Source organism: Manis javanica, chromosome 1 (assembly GCF_040802235.1).
Source record: "Manis javanica isolate MJ-LG chromosome 1, MJ_LKY, whole genome shotgun sequence".
NCBI classification, from domain to species: Eukaryota; Metazoa; Chordata; class Mammalia; order Pholidota; family Manidae; genus Manis; species Manis javanica.
In genome coordinates, this window is record NC_133156.1 from 207,315,438 (window position 1) to 207,339,393 (window position 23,956).

Genomic DNA, 23,956 nt, shown 5'->3' on the forward strand with positions numbered 1-23,956 from the left:
TAATACTTAGTATTGTTCTTTAAATGAAGTTATTTTTTTAACCTAAATATTTACTGAAGGCTCATCCTAAAAACTGCATATGTGAAATCATGACTCTAATGTGCCAGTTATGTATTCATATGTATTGCAATAAACACAAAGCCATTAAACTTTAAAATGTTTCTCTATACTACCTGAAAGTATTATTTCCCATGCTCTCAGTTGTGTGTAGGCCAGACTTGGGGAACCCCTGACCTGGGTTTTAGCTAAAGCTGCTGGGATTATACAGATTTTGCTTTCTTCGCCCTTCTGTTGGTTTCCATTCAGATTGTATCAGTGTCCAGTTCTGGATGTAAGTCTGGTCTTTGCATCCATCGTTGGTGAGGCCTTGCCCTGCCAGTAGTGACCTTTAGCAGAGCTGGGCTGGAGGGTGTCATCAGACAAATGGGGGCTGACCTGGAATGTCTTTTTAACTCTATGTCTCACATTCCGAGCCTCTGAAAGCCACTGCAAGAGCAGCCTAGCCAAGTGAGCTAGGTCCCTTGTATTCTACAGCTAAGCGTTCAAATGGGGCCTCAGGATCTCCCTTTGCCTCACCAGTGTTGTCTCTGATGCCTTCTGAGGGGCCACACATACAGATCTGAATGTGGAGGGCTGCAACTTGATCTTCTTTTGTTTATATGTGATGTATAAAAATCTCTGCAGACTGTTTTCAAGGTGAAGTTGAATTAATTCTGCATTAATGGTTGGTTGACACAAGACCTATCACTGAACCCCTCTGTGTCAAGTTGGGGGTTGGGCTCGTGATCTCAAAAGTGGCTGCTGCTAACATCTTAAGCTCAGCAGTTTGGGGTCAGTTGTGTTTCTTCTTCCTTGAACTCCTTACTCAAGGCCTTGCCCATTTTTTAATAGGATTGTTTGCTCTCACATATGACTTATAATGGTCTTTATATGTAAATGTTTTACATATATTTTATCTTTTTGTCATTAGTATTGCAATTCCACACACACCCCAACCCACCCAGTGTGGTTTCATCCTTGTTTCTGTGGAATAAATAGACGTTTTTGTCTGTGGAGACATTTTAACTTAGAAAAAAAAGGCCCCAACAGAGAATCTTTTCCTTGACACTTTCTGCTTAAAAAGAGCTTCCTTACCCCAAGATTATAAAAATATGCACCCAGTGTATCCTCTAGGATTTTAATAGATTCACTTATATTATTTTGAAATTTTAGACATTTAAAAAGTATTTTATATAAGGAGTGAGATACCTTTATATTCTTTTTCAAATAGTACCCCATTTATTGAAGTTTATTTTTTTCATATAGACTTGAAATATATCATCTTTATGAAATTTTAAAAAATTATGTTATATACTTAATATAGTAATAAAAGCTATTGTTGATAATACTATGGAATATTTTAACTGTTGTACTAATGGAATTATTTTTATTTACATTTAAAAACCATACCAACAATATTTACTTCCAACTTCACTACAACTCCTTTAATGCATTTAAAAGCCTACCAGAAATGGTCACTATAACGACTATCAACATATAGAAGCTCTCAGAAGGAGCAGACCTCCTCTTTTCTATCATGGTGATTAATATTATTAATCACAGCAACTAACAGAAGTAACCATATGAATCTTAATTGTAAAGAACTTAACTTTCTATTATTTGGGGAAAAGTAAGACTAAGACCTAGAGAGCTTACTCCAGAGAACAGGGTTCTTGTGCAAACCTAGAAAGTTAGAGACATTTCTCCCCGGTGTGCCCCCTCCCTGCTCCAGTACCCACTGTTCTCTCTTCCCCCTACCTCACTTCATCTCTTAGAATCTGCTCTCAGATCTTCATTCACACTGAGGTGTTGATGACTGGTTACTGTCCAACACGGCTGTTCTCATTAGAGTGTGAGGTCTGTGGAAATTAACTGGTTACTAATAATAGAGGGCTGAAGTTTAAAATATTTCACTTTTTAATGAATCTGAGTAGACTCAATGTTTCCCCTGAAATGAATTCACCTGATCTTATTTGCATACTTCTTTTGTGAGAGAGAAAAAGGTGGGCTGGTGCTTGTCTATAACCTCTTTGTCACAGCCCCTCAGGATCTAATGACTTACTGCGAATAGCCAGGGCCCCTTCAGACGGCTCTGGGAGTGGGTTGAGCTTAGACGTTTGCTTTCATCTTTTTTTAATGTTGTCCCAGGACACATTTTTAATAACTGTCAAATCCATATTGCAAGTGAAGAAGAATGATGCTGGAAGCATATTTGTTAATAAAATTACAAAAATTATGATTACTTCATGACAGACATGACACAAATGAAATGTGCACTTCCTATTATTCACACTTGATACTAAATAAATATTTGTTGGAAGGAATGAATAAATGAATTTTAAAACGTATTAAAATCTGTGTTTATGTCCTTAATGGATGTAATAGGGTTTATGCTTTACTGAAATATTTACTCACTTTTAATATAATCTGTGGTGTAAAAACAACAATTTCAAAAGTGTTTTTCCAAATAAAGTTTAATATTCTTTTAAAAGTTATTTTTATATATTTTAATCATAAAATTATCTATTTTTAGGAGCAGAATGAAACTAAGTGATGAATTGAGACAGAGAAGAGGATGGTGATGTCTGAGGGCACAATGGTGGGGTAGCTGGCCTCTAAATTTTGTACAGAAGTCCTGGCCTCAGGAATACCTTACCATGTAAAATACTTCTATGAATACCTCACCTACTTTAGAAATGTTTTCAATAGCATTTGCCTTACTTCTTTGCCTGCTCCCAGGAAGGTATATTGTTTGTTAAATAAAACAAAATTGATTTTGACAGGAGTAAGTCTTCATCATCCAAAATGAGGACAAAGTTTGAGAAACAAAAATTTGAGACTGAGGACTCTAAGCTAATTAATGTTTCCACACACTTGACTCAGGGCCTTAAACAAGAGGCAGGAGGTCCCAAGAGTAAAACTGAGGCAAGAGCTAATGGGTTGAACATGTGAAACCACACCTGTGGGCAGCCCTCCACCCCTGTCCACTTGTAGTCAGCCCTGCTGCACTGCTCTGAGTTTTGCGTTCCATGTGTCATTTCCGATTGCTGGAAGAAAAGTGGAATTGGGACCATTATTGGGAGCCCCTGACCAAAAGTACTGCTTTCTCCAGTTGGGTCGAATATAGCCATTCCCTGCCTCCCCAGCCTCCCCCTGCCATCAAAGAGGAGGATAATTGAGGTCTCCCTGCCTTGCAGGAGTCCTTTCCAGGGGCCTCACTGACTTGGGATTTCATTGCTTACTCCCCAAGCAATTTTCCCAGCAACAAAAGGTTTTCAGTCCTTTTAAATTCATCTAAGGATACAAACTATGCAGAACAGTCAGGATATTAAACCATGTGAGCGACGAATAACAAAGCACTAATTGCATCTAGTGGGCATAGAGTTTCAGTGACTTCATGTTGGCTAAAAATAGGCGAACACTTGGTGTGTTGTGTATGCCAGGGAGAAGCATGATGCAATTATCCCCTCCCCTTGATGGAAAGGGGAGGACCAGGTCAGAAGGCAAGAATGAGATTGCCTAATAAATGGACACTTATAATGGTCCCCTAATCCACTCACATCCAAGGTCTGTACACACACACACTACACAACAAAGCAAACATTATTACATGGCTCTAAAACAACATACTCAGCTTCTGATTGTGGTTAAAAATAATTGCTTTTATTTTTTAATTAGTTTCAAGTTTCTTTTTAATTCTTGATACATAAGAAATTCACTTCAGAAACTTTAGATACAAGAATAATTACTAATTCTTACTGAGCAGATAACAGATGTCAGGCACTCCCTGCTGCGAGGGCAGTATAGATGTAACATAATTCTCAAGGATCCTGGCATTTTTGGAATGGTAAATGAACACTGGCTTCAACCTGAAGTCAACTGAAGCATTAGGCCCTAACAACACAGTGAGCCCATCCTTTGAAGCCAGGCATTGACCTCTCCTCTCTATGAAAGTCCTAGAAGACATCTTCTTCCAGTAGAAGGCTGTTTCATCTACATGGAAAATGTGTTGTTTAGTGCAGTCACCTTCATTAATGATCTTACCAATTTTCTGGATAACCTGCTGTAGCCTTCACATCAGCACTTGCCGCTTCACCAGCACTTTGACGTTATGGAAACAGCTTCTTTACTTCAACCTCATGAACCAACCTCTGCTAGCTTCCAACTTTTCTTCTGCAGCTTCCTCACCTCTCTCAGCCTTCACAGAACTGAAATGAGTTGGGGGATTGCTTTGGTTTACACTTTGGCTTAGGGGACTGTTGTAGCTGGTATGATCTTCTAACCAGACCACTAAAACTTCCTCCTTATCAGCAATAAGACTGTTTCACTTTCCTACCATTCGTGTGTTCACTGGAGGAGCACTTGTGATTTCCTTCAAGAACTTCCCCTTTGCATTCACAACTTGGTCAACTCTTTGGCGCAAGAGGCCTAACTTGGCCTATCCTGGCTTTCAAGATGCCTTCCTCCCTAAGCTTAATTATTTTTAGCTTCTGATTTAAAATGAGAGATCTGAGACTCTTCCTTTCACTTGAACACTTAGAGGCCATTGTAGGTCTATTAATTGGCCTAATTTCAATATTGTTGTTTTTCAGAAAAGAGGGAGGCCTGAGGAGAGGGAGAGATGAGGAACGGCTGGCAGGTGCAGCAGTCAGAACACACACATTTATGGATTAAGTTTGCTGTCTTACATGGGTGTGGCTCTCAGTGCCCCAAGACAAATACAATGGTAACATCAAAGACCAGTGGTCACAGAATACCATAACAAACACATAATAATGAAAATGTTTGAAATACTGAGAGAATTACCAAAATATGACATAGAGACATGAAGTAAGCAAATGTTTTTTGAAAAACGACACTAAAAGACTTGCTTGACACTGGGCTGCCATAAACCTTCAATTTGTTAAAAGCGTAGTATCTGGAAAACACAGTGAAATCAAGTGCAGTAAAATGAGGTTTGCCTGTCATTAGTATGCAGTCATGCTAGGGGTGCCAAGCTCTGTGTCCTTTACCTGCGTTATCTCAATTTGTTCACTTGGACAAACTTGGGACACGATAGTACTGCAAGAGTCCCCATTACTGACATGTGAGCCTCGCAGAGGTTAATTCATTTACCCAAATCCACATGGATAGTAGCTTGCTGAGTGTGAGCTGAAACCAGGCCCCTAAATCTTTGCTCTTACTCTCTACAGCATACGGCCCATGCCATGTCATTCCTCATGTGAACTGGGTTCTTATTAGTCTTAGTTTAAAGATGAGGGAAACAAGACTCGGAGAAGGTAAGTAATTCATCCAGGTTTATCCGGTTTATAAGAGGTGATGCCAGGGTTCAAACCCCAGTCCAGCTGACTGCAGAACCTAGCCAGGGTTGGCTGGGATCGCATCTTCTGCCCATGCCTTTGCTGATGCTGGTCCCACTATCCCCCAACCTCATGCTCCCCACTAGTGCTCTCAGCTCTTAGCAAAATATGTTCCTCCTTCCCATCCTTGATTCCCATCTTCTCTGCCTAGGTAAATACTCTCCTGGCCCTCCTTAAGCCCTATCTCCTCCAGGAAACTCCAGAAGAGAGTTCTTACAGCTCTACTTGTCTCATCCACCCATTTGTTGGCTTCAATATCACTGTGAGCCGCCATGTGCATTTACACTGTACTGTGTCCCATGAGCACTGACCATGGAGATGTCTGAGCTCTGCACTGGACCTCATGCTCCTCGGTCCGGTATTTCTTCGCACCACTCACTGTATACCGTGTCTGGCACTTGGAAGGAGTGAACATCCGATGATGGGTAGCTGAAATGATGTCAGCAAGTTCACAGGTATTTATTCAATGTCCAGTGGCACTGCCTGCTGTGCTGGGCCCTTTCACACAGGCCACCTCACTGAAGTCCATTTAAGTTGCTCCTGCCTGCTCCTTGGCTTCTTTCTTGACACAGTGCACAAGATTATGGCTTTTGTGTCCTTATGGGTCAAAAACTGGTCTACTTGATTCTTATGAATATCAAAAACAAAAGAATGTGTTCCCTGAGTTTCAGAAGGCAGCTACTTACAAGTTGATATTTGAAGAGGATTCAAGCGGTATTCCACACTTCCAAAATGATCATCCCACTGACTGCCATTACAATATTAGAGCTTCATTCTCTTAGACAAAACTTTTTATTCCTCTTCTGAGGTTCCTCCTAAAATGCACCCCCTCCCACGCCTTCCCCATGAGTATTAAGCCTTATCAGCAGACATAATAACTGGGAATCAAGAGGAAAGGGTTAAGTCCTTGGGGGCAGGAACTACAATCTAAGTCCTTAACATGGCTCAGAACAGCTATCACGATCTGGCCCCTGCCTGCCTCCCTCACCCCTCCAGCACTATGGCTCATTGCTCTTGCCTCTGTCATACTTTACTGCTGTAACACCCAACATCTTTCAGGCCTTCCTCATTCCCGGCTCTCTTAGCTTTCTGGTCTCTGGACATACTGTGCCCTCTCCATTGGCTGCCTAATCCTTCAAATTTCAATTGAGACATTATCTCCAAGATCTCCCTACTCATCCCCCTCTGGGTTTGATACCCCTGGTCTGTATCACCATAGCTCCTTATATTTGCCTCATCACAGCATGCAATATACCACACTATATGATCATTTATTACCTGCATCCTCGCTTGACTGAGCTCTAAGGGCACAGGTTCCATGTGAGACTTTTTAATATCCCTGTATGAGACATACCCTGTCACATGGTAGTCACTCAAGGGATATTCATTGAATGAATCAGTAAGCTGGGCCTGGAATGGACAGATGGGAGTACTGGGAACAGACTTCACCTCCTTCACATGCTGTCAAGGACTTGTTTTGCCCAAGCCCCATGTAGTTTTCCTAAACTATGGAGAAGCCCCTGCTAAAAAGTGTATTACAGATCGCAAAGGACTCTGAGTGTAATTCCATGCAACATATTCCCAAGCCTAGATATATAACTCTCAATTTTCTTTTTATGGAAGTCAATACACCAATGTCCCTGGGAGCCTATGTGCCCACTTCAGAAGCTAGGGGTACAGATGTCACTGTGGGCCACCAACACCATATTACCATAAGTGGGGTTTCCAGGGTTCTGGGGAAAATTACAAAGGCGATCTTGGACCTAATGGTCAGGTTCCCATTGTACAAAGGCGGGAAGACAAAAACTGCCCTTTAATTCCTGAGACATGCTTGAGAGAGACAAAGAATTCTATCTCGTGCAGGAGCATAATGGAGGCCAGGTGCTCTGCCTTCGGTAATGTGGGCAGCACAGGTCACACTAGTCTTAATAGCTTTTAGGGCGTCATGGACCAGGACTCTGAGGAGAGGAAGGAAAGAACTTCAAAGAGCAGAGCTACTTTTAAAGAGTCAAAAGAGAAATAATCACAACAGCCAAGCCTTCCAAGTTTGGCTGAAAGGCTCACTCAAAGTACACTTCTTCCCATTTGCGGTAATAGTCACAACTAGCCATTTTAAAGAGCTTACAGCGTGCCCTCTTCTGTTCTCAGGGCTTTATAAATATTAACCAGATAATCCTCACCATATCCTGTGATGAGATAGGTCCTACCTCTTACTACCATGTCACAAATGAGGACGCTGAGGCACAGATCTGTCAGGTGACTAACCCAGGCTCACACTGGTAAATGGAGGAGAAGAGAATTGAGTTCACAAACTGTGGCTTCAGAGCCCAGAGGCTTAGCTGAGATTCTTGGCAGGAGCGAATGGGAGGGTGATCAGCACAGACGCCTAAAATGACGACACAATGGGACCAAGCCTGGCTGGTGGTGGTTGTCACTCTGTGTTCTCCTATGCCATATGCATTAAGCATCTTCTGTGCTGTGTGTCCGCCACTGCGCCAGGTATCAGGCACATGGGAGTAAGTAGAATCCATTCCCTGTCCTTGAGAGGCTGTGTCTCAAGTGCAGACAGTCCTGTGTAAGAGTTGTAATGGCTGAGATATGGGAGTAAAGATTGGGAAGCACCCTCCACCTAGGGAGGATTTATAGAGTGAGGAGGCATTTATGGAGAGAATGAGAGCTGTGATTCCAGCTTATCTCTTTGCCTTCTGGTTCTGGCCAGGAAATACCTGAAGGCCAAGGACTGTGTTTTACTCTTCACGTCTCCAAGTGCTAACACAATAAATGGCACATAGCAGGTGTTCAGTAAATGTATACGGAATGACTGAGTAAACTGATCAAATGGGATGATTGTAAAGAACACTAATTTGGGAGCGGAAGTAGGCAAAACAAACTTTTAAGAGATCCAGGTAGAAATAAAAACTAGAGTGATGCAGAATAGGAAAAAAATCGTCTACATTCCACTCTGCTGAGACTGAACAAGTCTGCTGAAGTCTCTGCTCTCGGTCCAGGTCCTCTCTGCTGTCTGGACGAGATGAGGACAGAGAATGGTTGTTCCCTCTAGGATCCGAGATGAGGCTGCCATTATGTCTGGAACCTGGGCAGGAAGGCTGCTTCCTGGAGAAAGTTAGCAGTGCCTATAATAACATACAGCACTCCAGAAAGCCCTCCGAGCACCACAGATTTCATGGTGACTTGCAGCTTCCTGTGACTCCTGCCAGCAGAGCAGGACCTGCACGATTTTATCACCCTTCCCAGGTCACCTGTGGGCCTCCTTGGATTGTTCCAGAGGGGGAGGGGAGGGAACCCCAGGGCCAGGCTCTCTGCTTTCAATGTCACCTTTGCCACCAGCACCACCTAAGGGACTATGAAAGACCTTTTAAAACAACGTGTTGATATCATCTTAAATCTTAAAATCTGTACTAGAAGAAAAACCTAAATATCTAACAAATGAAGATTGCTTAAATGAATTATGATATGCCCATGCAGAGATGTTCAGCAGCCTTTTAAAATGATGATACAGATTTTTACTGACATGAAAATATATCTAAGACATATGCATAAGTGAAAAAAATAGATTCAAACACGTTGTAGGTATATGTACACATAGATAGCTATATAAACAGAAAAAGAAAAGCCTGGGAAGATACACATCAAAACATCAAAGTCTGGTTATGCCAGGTTGTATCCCTATAGATACTTTTTTCTTTGTTTTCTCTTTATTATAATCTGCATACAATGAGCAATCAATGAGTAATCATAAAAGGTCTGTCTGAGTGAGACTCTTTGATGATTTTAAAAGCAGACAGCCTGACCCTGGGGTTTCATCAACCCCTCCCTACCTTGAGAATAATCTGAAAACCCAAAGGTGATCAGGAATGGGCGGTAAGATCATGCCAGGTCACAAACTGCTGATTGGAAGTGGGAGTGGCAGGAAGCGGCCAACTGCAGGGAAATCTGCTGTGTTTGGGAAGTTTTTTGGATAACAACAGATAGTTCCGATTGCAGGCATTGTTAATTTTCTCCCTTCTGTCCTAGTTGCCAGAGTAAATGGTGGCACCACCAGATGACTGTACCTGGAACTCGGAGATAAGCGTTCTTCCAGACCCCAGAGATGGTCCAGATCAGCTCCGATAACCCTCTCCCATTTTTTTCCCCCCCTTTCCTTCTTTTATTCCCTCTCCTCGTCTTGTCTGAACTCAATCTAGGGTGAGGCTGGGCTGGAAGCAGATTACTTTACTCACCATTACTTCATTGTCTGCATTTGCCTCCTGCCCAAGAGGCCAGCTCACCTTTCCACTGTAGATTATTTATAAACAAAAGTTCAGAAAAGACCCTTGATCTTCTCCTCCCAATTCCTCCAGAGTCTTGACTCCAGCATTTTAACTCTCTCCCTCTGTTGTCTTCCTAGACATTTTCACTTGCTCTGGAGTTTGTCTTCTACTACATTTAGGACTGCAGTTTGGGGGACTGGGGAACTGAGTCAAGGGCATCAGTTCTGGAAAACCAGACCCTGTGCAATGTAACAATATCAAAGCTCCTCTCTCTGGCCAGTCTTGGAGTGGCCTCCACAGTCATGCTGAGAGAAGGATAGGGAAGCTCTTCCCCACCCAGCCCTTTACTCATGCATGCCAACGAGTAACCCCACACACATGTACACAGACAGGAATATGCCTGTCTGGTATATTCTAGAATATATTTATATCCAGAGGAATATACCACATCCAGAAATGACACGCATGTAGTCATGCATGTATGTATGCTCCAGATACACATCCTAAGACACACATAGACAGACACCAACATGCGCTCTTCTAGGCATCCAAACCTAATAAATATATACACATAGACCACACACAGTCATTCTTACAGGCACTGGAATGTACACAACATGCAGACACAACAGTGCATGTTCACACCTGCAGATGTTGACACTTGCACACGTATTTAATCACACAGACATGAGTGCACATAATCTACTACAGGCAAAGAAGATGGCTGACTGATCACCTATTGCTAGATACAGACTATTACCACCCACCTGATACTGGGATTGCTTCATTTTGTAGGAAGTTTTTGTACAAAGTTGGCTGTGCCTTTGACAGTGACTTCAGCCCTCTTAAGCCTCCTCTCAACAGCCAGCTTTCTCCTCCCTGTCCCCTGTAGCCCCATTTTTTCATCCATAGCTGTGCCCGGCCAAGGAGAATGCTTATCACCATGACAGGAACTGTTTCCACCTGTTTACATCCCTGCTCACCTCCCCCTAATGCCATTTTAGACTCTGCCAAGTCTGTGAGGAGGCCTGCTGTGTGGGCCTTCATGCGGAGGTTGGGGGGAATGAGCGAGAGGACAGTTGGAGTGTGAAAAGGACCGTCGCTAAGTGACTCCCCATTCCAACAGCCACACACAAGATGCACATAATTGCTTTTAGCACAGTGGGATGGATGGAGATACAAAAGGTCAAATCAAGGATTTGTCCCATAATATCTTTGCTAAGCAGCAGCGTTAGATGCTGGAAAAGCATATTCATGAATCGAGTTGCCAGAGTGTGGGGCAGGCTTTTCAGGGGCGGCTGTGTTTCCTCTTTGAGGTGTGCCTGCCGTGGTGATTGGATTCACACGGAGCAAGTGACTTCTCAATGCTCAACAAAGCTCTGCCTGTGAATTGGACTAAATAGACTACTTGGCAAGCAGCTGAGATAACTATGCTAAGTGAATTTCATAGTCGTTTCCACTCCCCTTATGCCCAAGCCTTCTGGAAAATGAAGGACAAAGGCCAGACTCCTGAGTGTGGCATTCAAGGCCCTCCACCATCTGACACAAATCTATCTTTCCAGGCACTTCTCATCATGAATACTGGATGTTTACCTCAGTGCCCTTTCCCTGGTCTCTGAATGCAACCTGAGGGCATTGTGGCTTTGGGGACCCTGCCTGTGGCATTCCCCAGGGTGCACTGTCCACCTGCACTGTCCTCCCTTACCCACTCAAATCCTACTTGTTACTCAAGCTTGACTCAAGTCCTAATTCCACCAACCCCTTCCTGTCCCTCTTCCGAGGAGTGACACACCCTTCTTGGAAGAAGGGAGGCAGCAGGACATTAGAGAAAGAACACCAAGTCTGGGCCCTGTGATCTGACTTACATGTTACTGAGCTCACCTGGGTAGATGTGTTGAGAGCTATCTGTGAGGTGGGGAAGGGGAGCTGAGGTTGACTGTGGTTTGCAGGGAGGTGGATGATTTGAACCAGGGGGCCGGCAGTGGAGATGGTAAGGTAAACAAAGGTTAGATTCTGTTATATATTGAAGGTAGGTTTGAAAGGAATTGCCCAAGGGCTCGTTGTAGGATATGAAATAAAAGTGAAAGAGGATTACAAGATTTTTGGCCTAAGCATTAACGGATAGGCAGAAAGAACAAATTTGGATGGTGGATATTAACAGTCTAGTTTTGGACATTTAAGGTGCAGCCTTATTATCAGGCATCCAAATAGACATGTCAAGACTGAGAAGGACAAGCAGTAAAGGAAGAGAACATTACGAGAGGCTGGTATCCTGGAAGAAAGTACTCCATTCAGGGAAGCATCATCAGCCCTGGTAAGCACAGCTGGTAGACCTAATCAGATGAGGACTAAGAACTGACCTTTGCCTGCAGTTGTGTGGAGGCCTTTGGTGACCTTGGCAAATATGGTTTTGTGCAGTAGGGGAGACAAAAGCCAAAACTGGAGTGGTTTCGAGTGGGAATAGTGAACGCTGGAGAAGTTTTGCAATAAAAGGAAGCAGGTCACTGAGATGGAGTACTGGGATCCAAAAATAATTTTATGGGGAAAAACACTGACTTCAAAATACATTTGCCCACTATTTCTTCTGTTTGTCCCACCCAGAGAATGTTTCAGGTTATGCCAAAATAAAGTGCACTGTTGAGCTCTTTGTGGTTGAGGGACTCTTCATCCCAAGTTCCTCTGAAACCAGGACGGCTCTTTCTTAGTTTAAGCCTAGTCCTGTGACCTGGCCACATCGTTCTTTCTCCTTCCCAATGTCATGGCCAATCTATCATTCCTTGCCAAATTTCTCTTACTAACTCAGTGAAGGCAGGGGGACTTTTTCCAGGAGAGCCACATATTCTCCATTAAATAGTACTGGCAAATCACAGTTTTTCCTAGCAACTTAAAAAAGATATCACAATTAAAAATTTTAATGTTCTCCATAGGAAAAAAAAATCTGGCTTATCAACTGCAGAGATGTTAAGTGCATTTTCAGTTTTCAGAAAATACACTGTGGGTCAGGTACATAATTTCATTAGCCTATCATGTAGAGTGAGCTATTTATGAGGGAGTTTGTCATGTCTTCATATTCCCAACCCTCACCAGGGTTTGATCACATTCAGGGCTATTTTCAGGCATGGTTTCCTATTTCAAATCACATTAGGCTAAAATTAAGCCTATAACTTATACTTTGGGATGCAAATATGCAACATTTTCCATTAGCCTATATACTGGTTAAGTTTTCCTGAGTAGTGAAAGGAAAAATAAAAATATCCAACATAGTATTAGGACTAGAGAACCACAGACTTTGTAATTTTCCCAAAGGTCATTTCCAGTAGGGAAGTAACAGGGAGGGCCACCCATTGTTCATTGGCTGTGGCTGGAATCCTGTTAATCTCATACCAATGATTGTGAAAAGGTCAGTTGCCCATCTCAGGGCAATGAATCTTTTAGAAAGAGTGATCTGGAGTTAGCTCCAGGGTTCCCTGTGGTCTCTGACTTCACACAGAGCTGCCAGTTAGAATTGCACAGGTTGTGAATGGCACCTCCTGGAGTTGTGCAGTGCACAACCTGCACAACTATACACCACAGTTCTGCTTCAGGGAGTATATGTGGGTAGAAGGGAACAGCAGAGTGTAAACACTTAGTGTTTCTCCCCAAACAGTTGTCCTGCCTTTATTGCCACCCAGTACCTCTCTGCTTCATCCCAATGGAGAGGGCTGAGGGCACTAAATGTGCCATTGCCTTCATGCTGTTAAAAAATACCCTACATGCCATATTGACTGCTGGGTTTGCAACCAGGCTGCACAAAGGCAACCACAACACAAACGTGGGTTCACTCTATTCCTATGTGCCCAGAAAAATGGCTCCTGGGTCCCCATAGAGGAAGCACCAGGACTTCATGGTAGCCAGAGAACTCATGTCCTGCACACCTGCAGCTGAGGCTGAACCACCAGCCCCGACGCCCAGGCAACCGGGAGCCCCTTCTCTCTCCTCTCCTCACCCCATCATGGTCTCCTCACGTTCTCCTCTACCCCTGCCTTCTCCACAGGATGCCGGCCGCATCACGGACAGCCCTTCCTTCCTTGAGGTCCTTGAGGAGGTTTTGGGTCTTTCAGAGGGAAACATCTACAAGAGAATAGCCTTTCTCCTGTTAACATCAGTTATACCTTACCAAAGACCCTTATCATGGACTGAATATGTGTCTCCCACAAATTCTTATGTTGAAACCCTGATCACCAAGGTGACGGCACCTGGGGGAGGGGCCTGTAGGAGGTGATCAGGGTCAGAGGAGGCCATGAGGATGGGCCCTCATGAGAGATTAATGCCCTTACTACAAGACTGAGAGACATGAGATCCATCTCTCTCTCTTTCCCTCCCATCTGCCTCCTACCCATGTGATGTATAGGGAAAAGGTGGCTATCTACAAAAAAGGGGCAGGCCCTTACCTGGAACCCCACCATGCCAGCACCCTGAGCTGGACTTCCAGTATCCAGAGCTGTGAACATAAATTGCTGTTTAAGCCACCCAGTCTGCATTATTCTGTTACAGGAGCCCAAGCTGTCCAGGACAACCCATTCCTAAGAGCACCGAGAAGGAAGGAAAATCCCATTCTCACCTGCAAAGTTCTTGCTTCTTTTGATCTGAATCTGACTTCTAGCAGGTTAGGTACTAGTTTTGCCCCAAGGAACAGTATGTATGTGATCCGAGCTTCTTCTACCTTCAGCCTTCACCTACTGAAGCTCATTTTCTTCATTCTCTCCAGTAGTTTCTTCTGCAAGCTGAACCGCCCTAGTTCTTCCTCTGTACGGCCTGGTTTCCAGATGCTTCATCACCACAGTCAGCCTGTTCCTCATCGACAATGTTGATGTGCCTCATGAAACCCAGGACCCAGAGGTGGCCATTCATGCAGACACGGTAACACAGGAGCATGCTCCTTCTGTTTTCATATGCATGTTAGAATTGTATTTGACATAAAGTAGGGGGATAATAAAGTGCTTCAAGGACTGGCTTTTAAAAAATAGACTGGATTTTGAGCTATTACTGTATGGGATGTGTTTTTAAATGACCCACATGGCTTTGATATATTTACTAATACTTATTAAAATATTTGATCAGCCCTGTGTGATCTTCAACAAGTCCCTTCCACATTTTTTTCTTCTTCCTTAGAGGTCCAAGTGTTACCCAATACTGAAGTGCAGCCACCCAGCTCTGCTACCCAAAGACACATGGCTGGGGTGAGGAATGTGGTGAGATGGTGGGGCAGGCAGAAGGAGGTGCCAGCCAATCCTCTGAGTCCAGGGCCAAGAGACCAAGGATATGCGAGAGGAAGGACCAAGGTTCATTCTTAGTTCCTGCATCTGAGCCAGGCTAAGTCTGAAATTAGGGGCAGAGGAAAAAGAACCTTTCCCCACTTCCCTTCTTGCACGTCTTACCCAATGTGGGGGACACTGTTTACGGATGATGGTCTCCTTCTGTGTGTGCTCTTGCGTCTCTCTTCTCCCCAGTGATGTCTACTCACAGCAGCATTTATGGGAGAAGGAGAATCTCCAGAAGCAAAAGGGAAGCTGCCTGACCATGCCACAGAGACGTCCTTGTGGCCATGGGCCCAGGCAAGCTGAGTCTCAAGTTTTCCTCCATCCATCCTGGCCCCACCACCAGCAGTGTGACCCAGAATTTCAACTTTACAGAGTAGTGAATTACCTTTAGTCAGTTCTCACAAGACCAAATCCTACCACTTACATGTGCCTCTGCAAGGAGAGAGGCGCTGCCTGCTTTTCCACAGCTGCTCCCTCAATAGTGTCTGATCCTGAGGGGTTGTGCATTCAGTGTGCCTGCACATGGAGACACTTCTCTTTGACACTCCCTCGGCCAGCCCTGTGCCCTTCCCTCCTTCCCTCCCATGTCCTCAATCCCCAGGTCGTGGAGTCCTAACCACATCTTCTCTGGTCTAATCTAATCTCTGATAAGCAGCCTCTTTTGCTGCTTTCTCTTTCTGACAAACCTGATTTATGTGGATGTGTCCACCTTTGGGCCATTGAGACGGGGCTGACCTTTTTGGGGAGCTCAGCTTTTGTAATGCTCAGGAACCCCTTCTCCTGAGGGCTGCCTGTGTCAGCCTGTTCTTCACCACACATGAGCCTGCTTTTCTAAAAAGGACCTAGGAGGGCAGCCCATGCGGTGATAAAGCTGTACACATCTCTCCTTCTTTTAGGTCTTTTTCTCTCTCCCTCCTACCTACCCAGCAAAAGCCAGGGGACAAAGGTGGGGTGGAAACCTCAACTGCAGTAACCTCAATCAGACAATGGTACTCTAGGCACTGGACATGCTGACAAACGGGACAAAAATTCATGTATAATATCATGTTTACAATATTATAATCATATCATGTCACATCAGATCATACTGGTATTAGCTTGGCTACCATAGCAAAACACCACTGACTGGGGGCTTAAATAACAGAAATTCACCTGTGCAGTTTGGGAGGCAGGAAGTCCAAGATCAAGATGTTGGCAGGTTTGGTTTCCTCTGAGGCCTCTCTCCTTGGTTTGCAGTTGATCGGCTTCTTGCTGCCTCCCAAAGTGGTCCCTCTGTGCACACACTCCTGGTGTCTCCTTGTGGGTTCAAACCTCCTCTTCTAATAAGGATGTCAGTCAGATTGGGTTAGGGTCCAACCTTTAAAGCCCTGTCTGCAAACAGAGCCACATTCTGAGGTACTGGGACTAGGCCTTCAATATAGGAAGGGGGGCACATAATTAAGCCCATAACAATATTTTTCCCAATCATCTCATCGGCATGCACTGAGGTCACAGCAAAAAGAACTGTGTCCCTTGCTGTGTGGGAGATTGCAGCTAGATGATAGAAAGGTGCAGGCATATCCCAAATTCAGATCTTGGGGGAATCTCAGCTGGGGAGGAAGAAATAGTGAAGATGAAGGCAGGCATCCTATGAAATGTACATTCCCATCCACCTGTGACCCTTTCCAGCATCAGGAGGTTAAACTAAGCAATTTTTCAGTCTCAAAGTAATTCACTCACTCATTCATTTAGCAAACAGTCACTGAGCCCTCACCATGTGCCAGGCTCCAGGAATCCAGATGTAAACAAGTGAAGATTCTTTCCCCCAATGAGAACTTAGGCATTTTCATATCTAAACCCCAGGTGGCATGGGCGGAAGGCAAGAGCAGCCAACAGAAGTGTTACAAATCCTGTGAGGCTGGAACATTGCTGACACCACAGATCTCAGCCCAGAGTCAGCACAGGCTTGTGCATTTCCTTGTGGGCGCTCAGCAGTCCCCACGTGCAGGGCAAGGATCTCTATTTGACAGAAGCTTGCATAAGGCATAACCTCCTTAGGTTTGGGACATCTGAAAGACTTTACACCTTGAGCCAGCCCACAGGAAGCAGGACACATTTCTAAGCCCCATGTCTGGGGCTGGCAGGAGAGGGTAGCGGGGTGGGGCATGGCTGGCACCATCATGGAGTCACCACAGCTACAAGCCAAGAGGTTTGGGATCCAGTGGGCCCTGACTGATTGCACCGCACCTGCAGTCAGGCAGGCAAGCATTCCCAAACCAGACACCTCTTCCCCTTGCCCTCCACCGAGGCTCAGCAACACCCTCTCCGGGGCCTGCCAGATGCGCCTGAGATCTGTGTGAGTGTGTGTGGCAGCTGGAAGCAGAGAAGGGCTGCCAGTACCAGATGCTTCAACCTAGGTGCCAGACACCTCCATCTGGAAGGTAAGCCTGCCATCTAGTGTCCAAGCATGGGAGGCGCAGGGGCAAACGACCTTTCCTTGCACTACTGGCTGCGCTCAGCATGTGGCATATTCTTTGGCCACCCTCCACGAGGGCAAACCACTCTGCTTTCAAAGTGGGTTTGTTTAGAAACAGCTAAAAGTCATTCTAAGCCAAACAGTTACTGATGGAAATACAGATTTTCCTCTGTGGCTCATAACCATCTAAAAGCAAGTGAGTATTTTGAAGAACATATGTATTTTCAATTAGTGTCCTGAACAGATCAAACTCTCATTATTTTAAAACCAACAGTGTATACTATGGACTCTTACTAAAGCAAATTTTTCTATAAAATTTACAATATATCTTCCCCCAGAAATGAGTGTATGTAATTTTTCTGTGTAGCCCATCTATGTAAGAAAAGAAGAACGGTCTGCTTGATTTATTTATGCCGAATACAGAGTCATCTATACAGCCTGATGGACCCAGTGTCTCCTGAGGTCCTTCCTCAGAGGTGATGTTAAAGCCAGAAATTGGGCTCTGCCAGCGAGACTGTTTGTCATAGGGTTTTCTTCAGAAGACTTCAAATCCAGGAAAGGGCTAATGGAGGGACACAGGCAAGAGATCAGCCCTGTTTTTATTTCTTAAAGGTGTACAGCCTAGTACCCAAGCCAGGGATGGCAAAGGACATGCAAGTCCATCTGGGGACACAGAGAAGGATGCCAGAAAGCATCAGGACTCAGGTATTTAGTCCCTGGGATCAGTCACTGAATGGCTGCTGCTTCCCTGAAGAGCGGGAGAGCCAGAGCTCCCGACTTTGCCTGATTGGGGGTCGGGGGGCTTAATGAGAGCCCTCCCCAAATCAGCAAGGCCAGTACTTGGAGGTCAGGCCTCAGGTCCTGGGATCACTGCATCCTGGGGAAAGGCCTCCCCCGGCAACTCCTAGGGCAAAAGGTGACCCCTCTCCTTAGATACTTGCTGACTTCAACATTATCTGAGCACAAAGGATCACTTCCGGGGGACTGAGCCTGGAATTTAAGCCTGATCACTAGATGGTCAGGAGAGTGAGCTGATCTTTCAAAATATGGAACAAGGACAGAAAAAGGGGACCCTCACTTGGCTCTGAATGCCAGGAACTCCATTATTCCCCTGATCAGCCGTACTCTTGAGCTAGAAGAGGCCCAGCTAAAAAATACAGAAGGAATAAAAGAATTTTAAAATCACCAATACTCCAAATGAAAAAATGAACAGATGTTAAAATCTTCAGGTGAAAGTTAATGGGGAACTTTGTGGGCTGACATTACCTAAGCCCACTGATCAATCCTGGCACCATTAAAAGTGAAACAACCTGGTATAATATGCCTCATAGTAATAATAGCACCACTCTATGAAGTACTGAGCCTAAAAATATTGATCTTGAATCTAATCAAGGCCCTAAATATAACTACTAGTTTACAGGAAAACGGAGGATAAAGTAACATGTTACCTAACTCCATAAGAAAGTAATCAGACAAATAGTGAACACAAGACATTATACAGAACAAATCACCTGGTTTCTCCTCAAATCAGTGGTGAGGGTGGACTGCCTCAGGATAAAAAGAGACCAAGAGACACAACCATATGCAATATGTAGATTTTGGAAAAACCAATTGTAAAAAAAAAGTGTCTGAAATAATTAAGAAATTTGAAATGGATTTAGATGATATTGAGGCATTACTGTTAATTTTGTTAGGCAATAATGACATTGTGGAATCTAAAAAAGTGTTATCAACTAGAGATACAAACCAAAATGTTTTAGATGAAATGGCAAGCTATCTAATATTTGCTTTACAATCCAGGAAAAAAGGGAGGTATAGATGAAACAAGATTGGCAAAATGTTGATAATTATTGAAGTTGGGTGACGGATACATGGAGGTTCTTTTTAATTTAATTTTGAGTATGTTTAGAAATGACCATTACTGAATACACACACACACACACACACACACACACACACACACACACACACACACACACACACACACACACACACTCTGGTGCCCTTGACTCCCATGTAGATTTCGGTTCATAACATATTTCATAAAATTCAGCCTTTTATGAAACATGTTATAACTTACAGAGAGGAAGCAGGTAACACTCTTGGGGAAGTTTGGGAGACTCTTCCTTCGAACATTTTGGATTTAAAAAGACAACTGAAAACAATGAGATACCACTACACAGCTGTTAGAATGGCCAAAATACAGCACACTGATGCCCCCGAGTGCTGTGAAGATGTGGAGAGCAGGAACTTGTCCACTGCTAGTGGGAACCCAAAATGGCACAGCTACTCTGTATAAGCTGTAATGATGGGTACATGTCATTATGCATTTACCCAAGCCCACAGAATGTACATTGCCAAGAATTAACTCTAATGTATACTATGGACTTGAAGTGATAATGATGTATCAATGTAAGTTCATCAATTGTAATGAACGTTCCTCTCTGGAGGGGGGTGTTGCTAATGGAGGAGGCTGTGCATGTGTGGGGGTAGGAGGTATATGGGAAAATTCTGTACCTTCTAATCCATTTGTTGCGAACATAAAACTGCTCTTAAAAAAGAAAGTCTAAAAAAAGACAATTGAAATGATCTTTTAAAAGACACTCTACAGTGTCCAAAATGGGCAGAAGAGACTTCTAAGTGAGAAGAATCTAAAAGGCTATTTCTTGGCAGTCCCAGGGACTGGTTACTAATTAAGCAAAATAACCAGCATCTCCCACAGACACACGTGCAAAGACACTTCAGGGAACACGTCAACAAGCTAGAACACGGAGGAGCAAATGACTGTGTGCTGACACACACACACACAGGCACAGCACAGACTACACACATGTAAGCAGACTCTGGCCCAGACCCTAGCACAGCTACTGGGATGTGTGCCAATGTGTAACACCTACAGGGCATGAGAACACACCCACTGCCCACATACTGCTGAGATATAAATCCAAATACCAACAAATGAACTTAGTAGCACTGAACATTAATGTATAGCTTTATAGAGGGAAAAGCCTTTGGAAATGAAAACAAAACTCTCAAACATCCATTCTAGTACTCCAGAAAATCTCTATTAACTTGAGGGTAAGTTTAAGTTTTGCTCAAAAAAGTGTGTTAGAAGAAAACAGATCGCATTTGACTTTCTTGTGCTTCTCTCCCATCACGCATTCCCTCTAGGAAACTTCATCTTAACTGAAGCCTGTCTAGTGCCTATACACTAATCATTCCCATTCTTTCCCTCTAGCTCATGCCTCTCCCCTAAGCTGAAGAACTGTATATACCCAAATGCTTATTGGACATTTCTTCTTGGATGTTGTAGTTAAGGTATCAGTTAAGCTTATTTTTTTTCTCATATAACAATTCTGAGACAGATGGCCCAGGACAAGTTAGATGGCACTGCCATCCTCAATGCGTGCTTTTCATCGCTGAGCCCAAGGTGGCTGCTCGAGTTCTGCTTATCTTTTAACCAGTGCAAAGGAAGAGTCAGCAGAGTTCACCCCCAATCCTTCTAAGAGCAAGACACACATCAGTTCTTCTCATATCCCATTGGCCAGAGTTTGGTCACATGCCATTTTCTGTAAGACAAGCTGGAAAGTAAAGACTTTAGCTAGTGGCCATGTACCAGCTAAAAATATCCTCGCAGAAGAGCAGAAAGGTAGTGTGAGATAATTGGAAGTTGGCTATATCATCCCTCTGATACCTCAAATTCAACATAAATAAAAGGAGACTCATTATCTCCTTTGCTCCTTGTCTCTTCCAATCCCCAGCTTGGTAAATGACCCACCATTTACCCAGCCCCCCAAGTAGGTTTGCCAGATTAAATACAAGATTCCTAGTTAAATTTGAATTTCAGATAAACAAAGAATCATTTTCTTTGTATCAGTTTGTCCCAAATATTTCTGTATTTTCATTTGCTAAACCTATCTACCCTATACCCAAGCCAGAAGCCTTAGCAACATTCCAAATTCCTCCTCATTTTCTCACGATCAGTTGCTGCCCAAGACCTGATAGTTCGTTTCTATAGTATTTCCCATTCTGCCCCCTCCTCTCCATCTCCACTGTGACTTCCTTGGTTCAGGTCTTTACCCTCTCCCTCAAAGGCTCTTGTATTTGCCTTCTGCTTGGCTTTCCTGTTTCCAGCCTTGTGCCTTCTAATCCATGCTATACACAAGAGGTAAACTGATCTTTCCAAAAGGCAAACTTGACCACATTGCTCCCCTGCATAAAATCCTTCCATTGCTCCCCGTGGCTTTCAGCATAAACTTCAGGCTGATTAGCCAGGCTTATAAAGCCCTTGATCATTTCTCTTCCCTCTCACTGGTTCCATCCCTCCCATGCTCTAACTCATCACCCACGCCTCAGCCACATTAAGCCTCTGGGAGCCCTATAAGGGTCCAACATTATCCCTTTCGGTGGTGTTTATCTCCCCTGTATAGCAACAGCTTCTTATTCCTACCACCATCCCCATACCCATCCTGCTCTTCTCCTTTGCCTGGCTCAATCCTAGTCATTCTGGAAAACCCAGCTTAAATGTCACTTTCTCCAAGAAGTTTGGAAAAGTTATTATTTAAACACAAATTTTTGCTCCCTTAGCCCTTGGTGCACTGTATGGTAATAGTTGACTTATTTGTATGTTTCCTTAATACATTTTAAGTACCTTCAGGGAAGAATTATGTCTTACTTTATTTCTCTTTTTTTGACAGGTTGGCCAGATACAGAAGAGGCATTGATGAGTATTCTGGGTTTCTGCTATCTGAGGCCACAGTGATGTGGTGGCTTAGATCGGACATGGCATTGGTTTAGTGTATATGTGTGAGTACCTCTAGTACTGCTTGATCAATGGCAGGTACATTTCTATGTCTTACTTATTTTTTTATTTTTATTTTTTGGCTAGCTTAATTTTTTTCTATTAGGGTATCATTGATACACAATCTTATGAAGGTTCCACAGGAGCAATGTTGTGGTTACTACATTCCTCCCTATTATTAAGTCCCCACCACATACCCTATTACAGTCACTGTCCATCAGAGTAGTAAGATGCTATAGAGTCACTAATTGTCTTCTATGTGCTATACTGCCTTCCCCATGCCCCTCCTACATTATGTGTGCTAATCATAATATCCCTTAATCTCCTCTTCCCTCCCTCCCCACCTGCCCTCATCACCTCCTTTCCCTTTGGTAACCACTAGTTCCTTCTTGGAGTCTGTGAGTCTGCTGCTGTTTTGTTCCTTCAGTTTTTCTTTGTTGTTATACTCCACAAATGAGGAAAATCATTTGGTATTTGTCTTTCTCTGCCTGACTTATTTCACTGAACATAATACCCTCTAGCTCCATCCATGTTGTTGCAAATGGTAGGATTTGTTTTCTTCTTATGGCTGAGTAGTATTCTATTGTGTATATGTACCATATCTTCTTTACCCACTCATCTACTGATAGACATTTAGGTTGCTTCCATGTCTTAGCTATGTCTTACTTATTTTATTTTTATTAAGGTATCACTGATATACACTTATGAAGGTTTCACATGAAAAACAATGTGGTTACTACACTCCGCATACCCCACTGAAGTCACTGTCCATCAGTGTAGTAAGATGCCAGTCACTATTTGTCTTCTCTGTGCTATACTGTGTTCCCCATGACACACTCCCACACCATGTACACTAATCATAATACCCCTCAATACCCTTCTCCCTCCATCCCCACCCACCCTCCCTCACCCCTCCCCTTTGGTAACCGCTAGTCCCTTCTTGGAGTCTGTGAGTCTGCTGCTGTTTTATGCCTTCAGTTTTGCTTCGTTGTTATACTCCACAAACGAGGGAAATCATTTGGTACTTGTCTTTCTCTACCTGGCTTATTTCACTGAGCATAATACCCTCCATGTTGTTGCAAATGGTAGGATTTGTTTCTTATGGCTGAATAGTATTCCATTGTGTATATGTACCACATCTTCTTTATCCATTCATCTACTGATGGACACTTAGGTTGCTTCCATGTCTTGGCTATTGTAAATACTGCTGCAATAAACATAGGGGTGCATATGCCTTTTTGAATCTGAGAAGTTGTTTTGTTTGGGTCAATTCCCAGGAGTGGAATTCCTGGGTCAAATGGTATTTCTATTTTTAGTTTTTTGAGGAACCTCCATACTGCTTTCCATAGTGGTTGACCTAATTTGCATTCCCACCAGCAGTGTAGGAGGGTTCCCCTTTCTCTGCAGCCTTGCCAGCATTTGTTGTTGCTGATCTTTTGGATGTTGGCCATCCTAACTGGTGTGAGGTGATATCTCATTGGAGTTTTAATTTGCATTTCCCTGATAATTAGCAATGTGGAACATGTTTTCATGTGTCTGTTGGCCATCTGAATTTCTTCTTTGGAGAAGTGTCTGTTCATATCCACTGCCCATTTGTTAATCGGGTTATTTGCTTTTTGGGTGTTGAGGCATGTAAGTTCTTTATATATTTTGGATGTTAACCCCTCGTCAGATATGTCAATTTCAAATATATTCTCCCATACTGTAGGATGCCTTTTTGTTCTGTTGAC

The 23,956-nt window shown here is 43.6% G+C and overlaps 1 long non-coding RNA gene across 6 annotated transcripts in view; it reads right to left on the minus strand.

Annotated features, from left to right (window-relative positions):
- Positions 1–23,956, minus strand: part of LOC108403722 (uncharacterized) — a 116,571-nt gene that overhangs the window by 55,211 nt on the left and 37,404 nt on the right. The window contains exons 5-6 of one of the 6 annotated variants that reach the window (XR_012121544.1): positions 16,123–16,559; positions 3,687–4,247 (exon numbers count right to left, since the gene is read on the minus strand). The exons of 1 other annotated variant lie outside the window; for it this stretch is intronic. This is a non-coding gene — a long non-coding RNA (uncharacterized lncRNA). 4 more of the 6 variants (XR_012121547.1, XR_012121551.1, XR_001854769.3 and 1 more) reach the window with 4 other exon arrangements.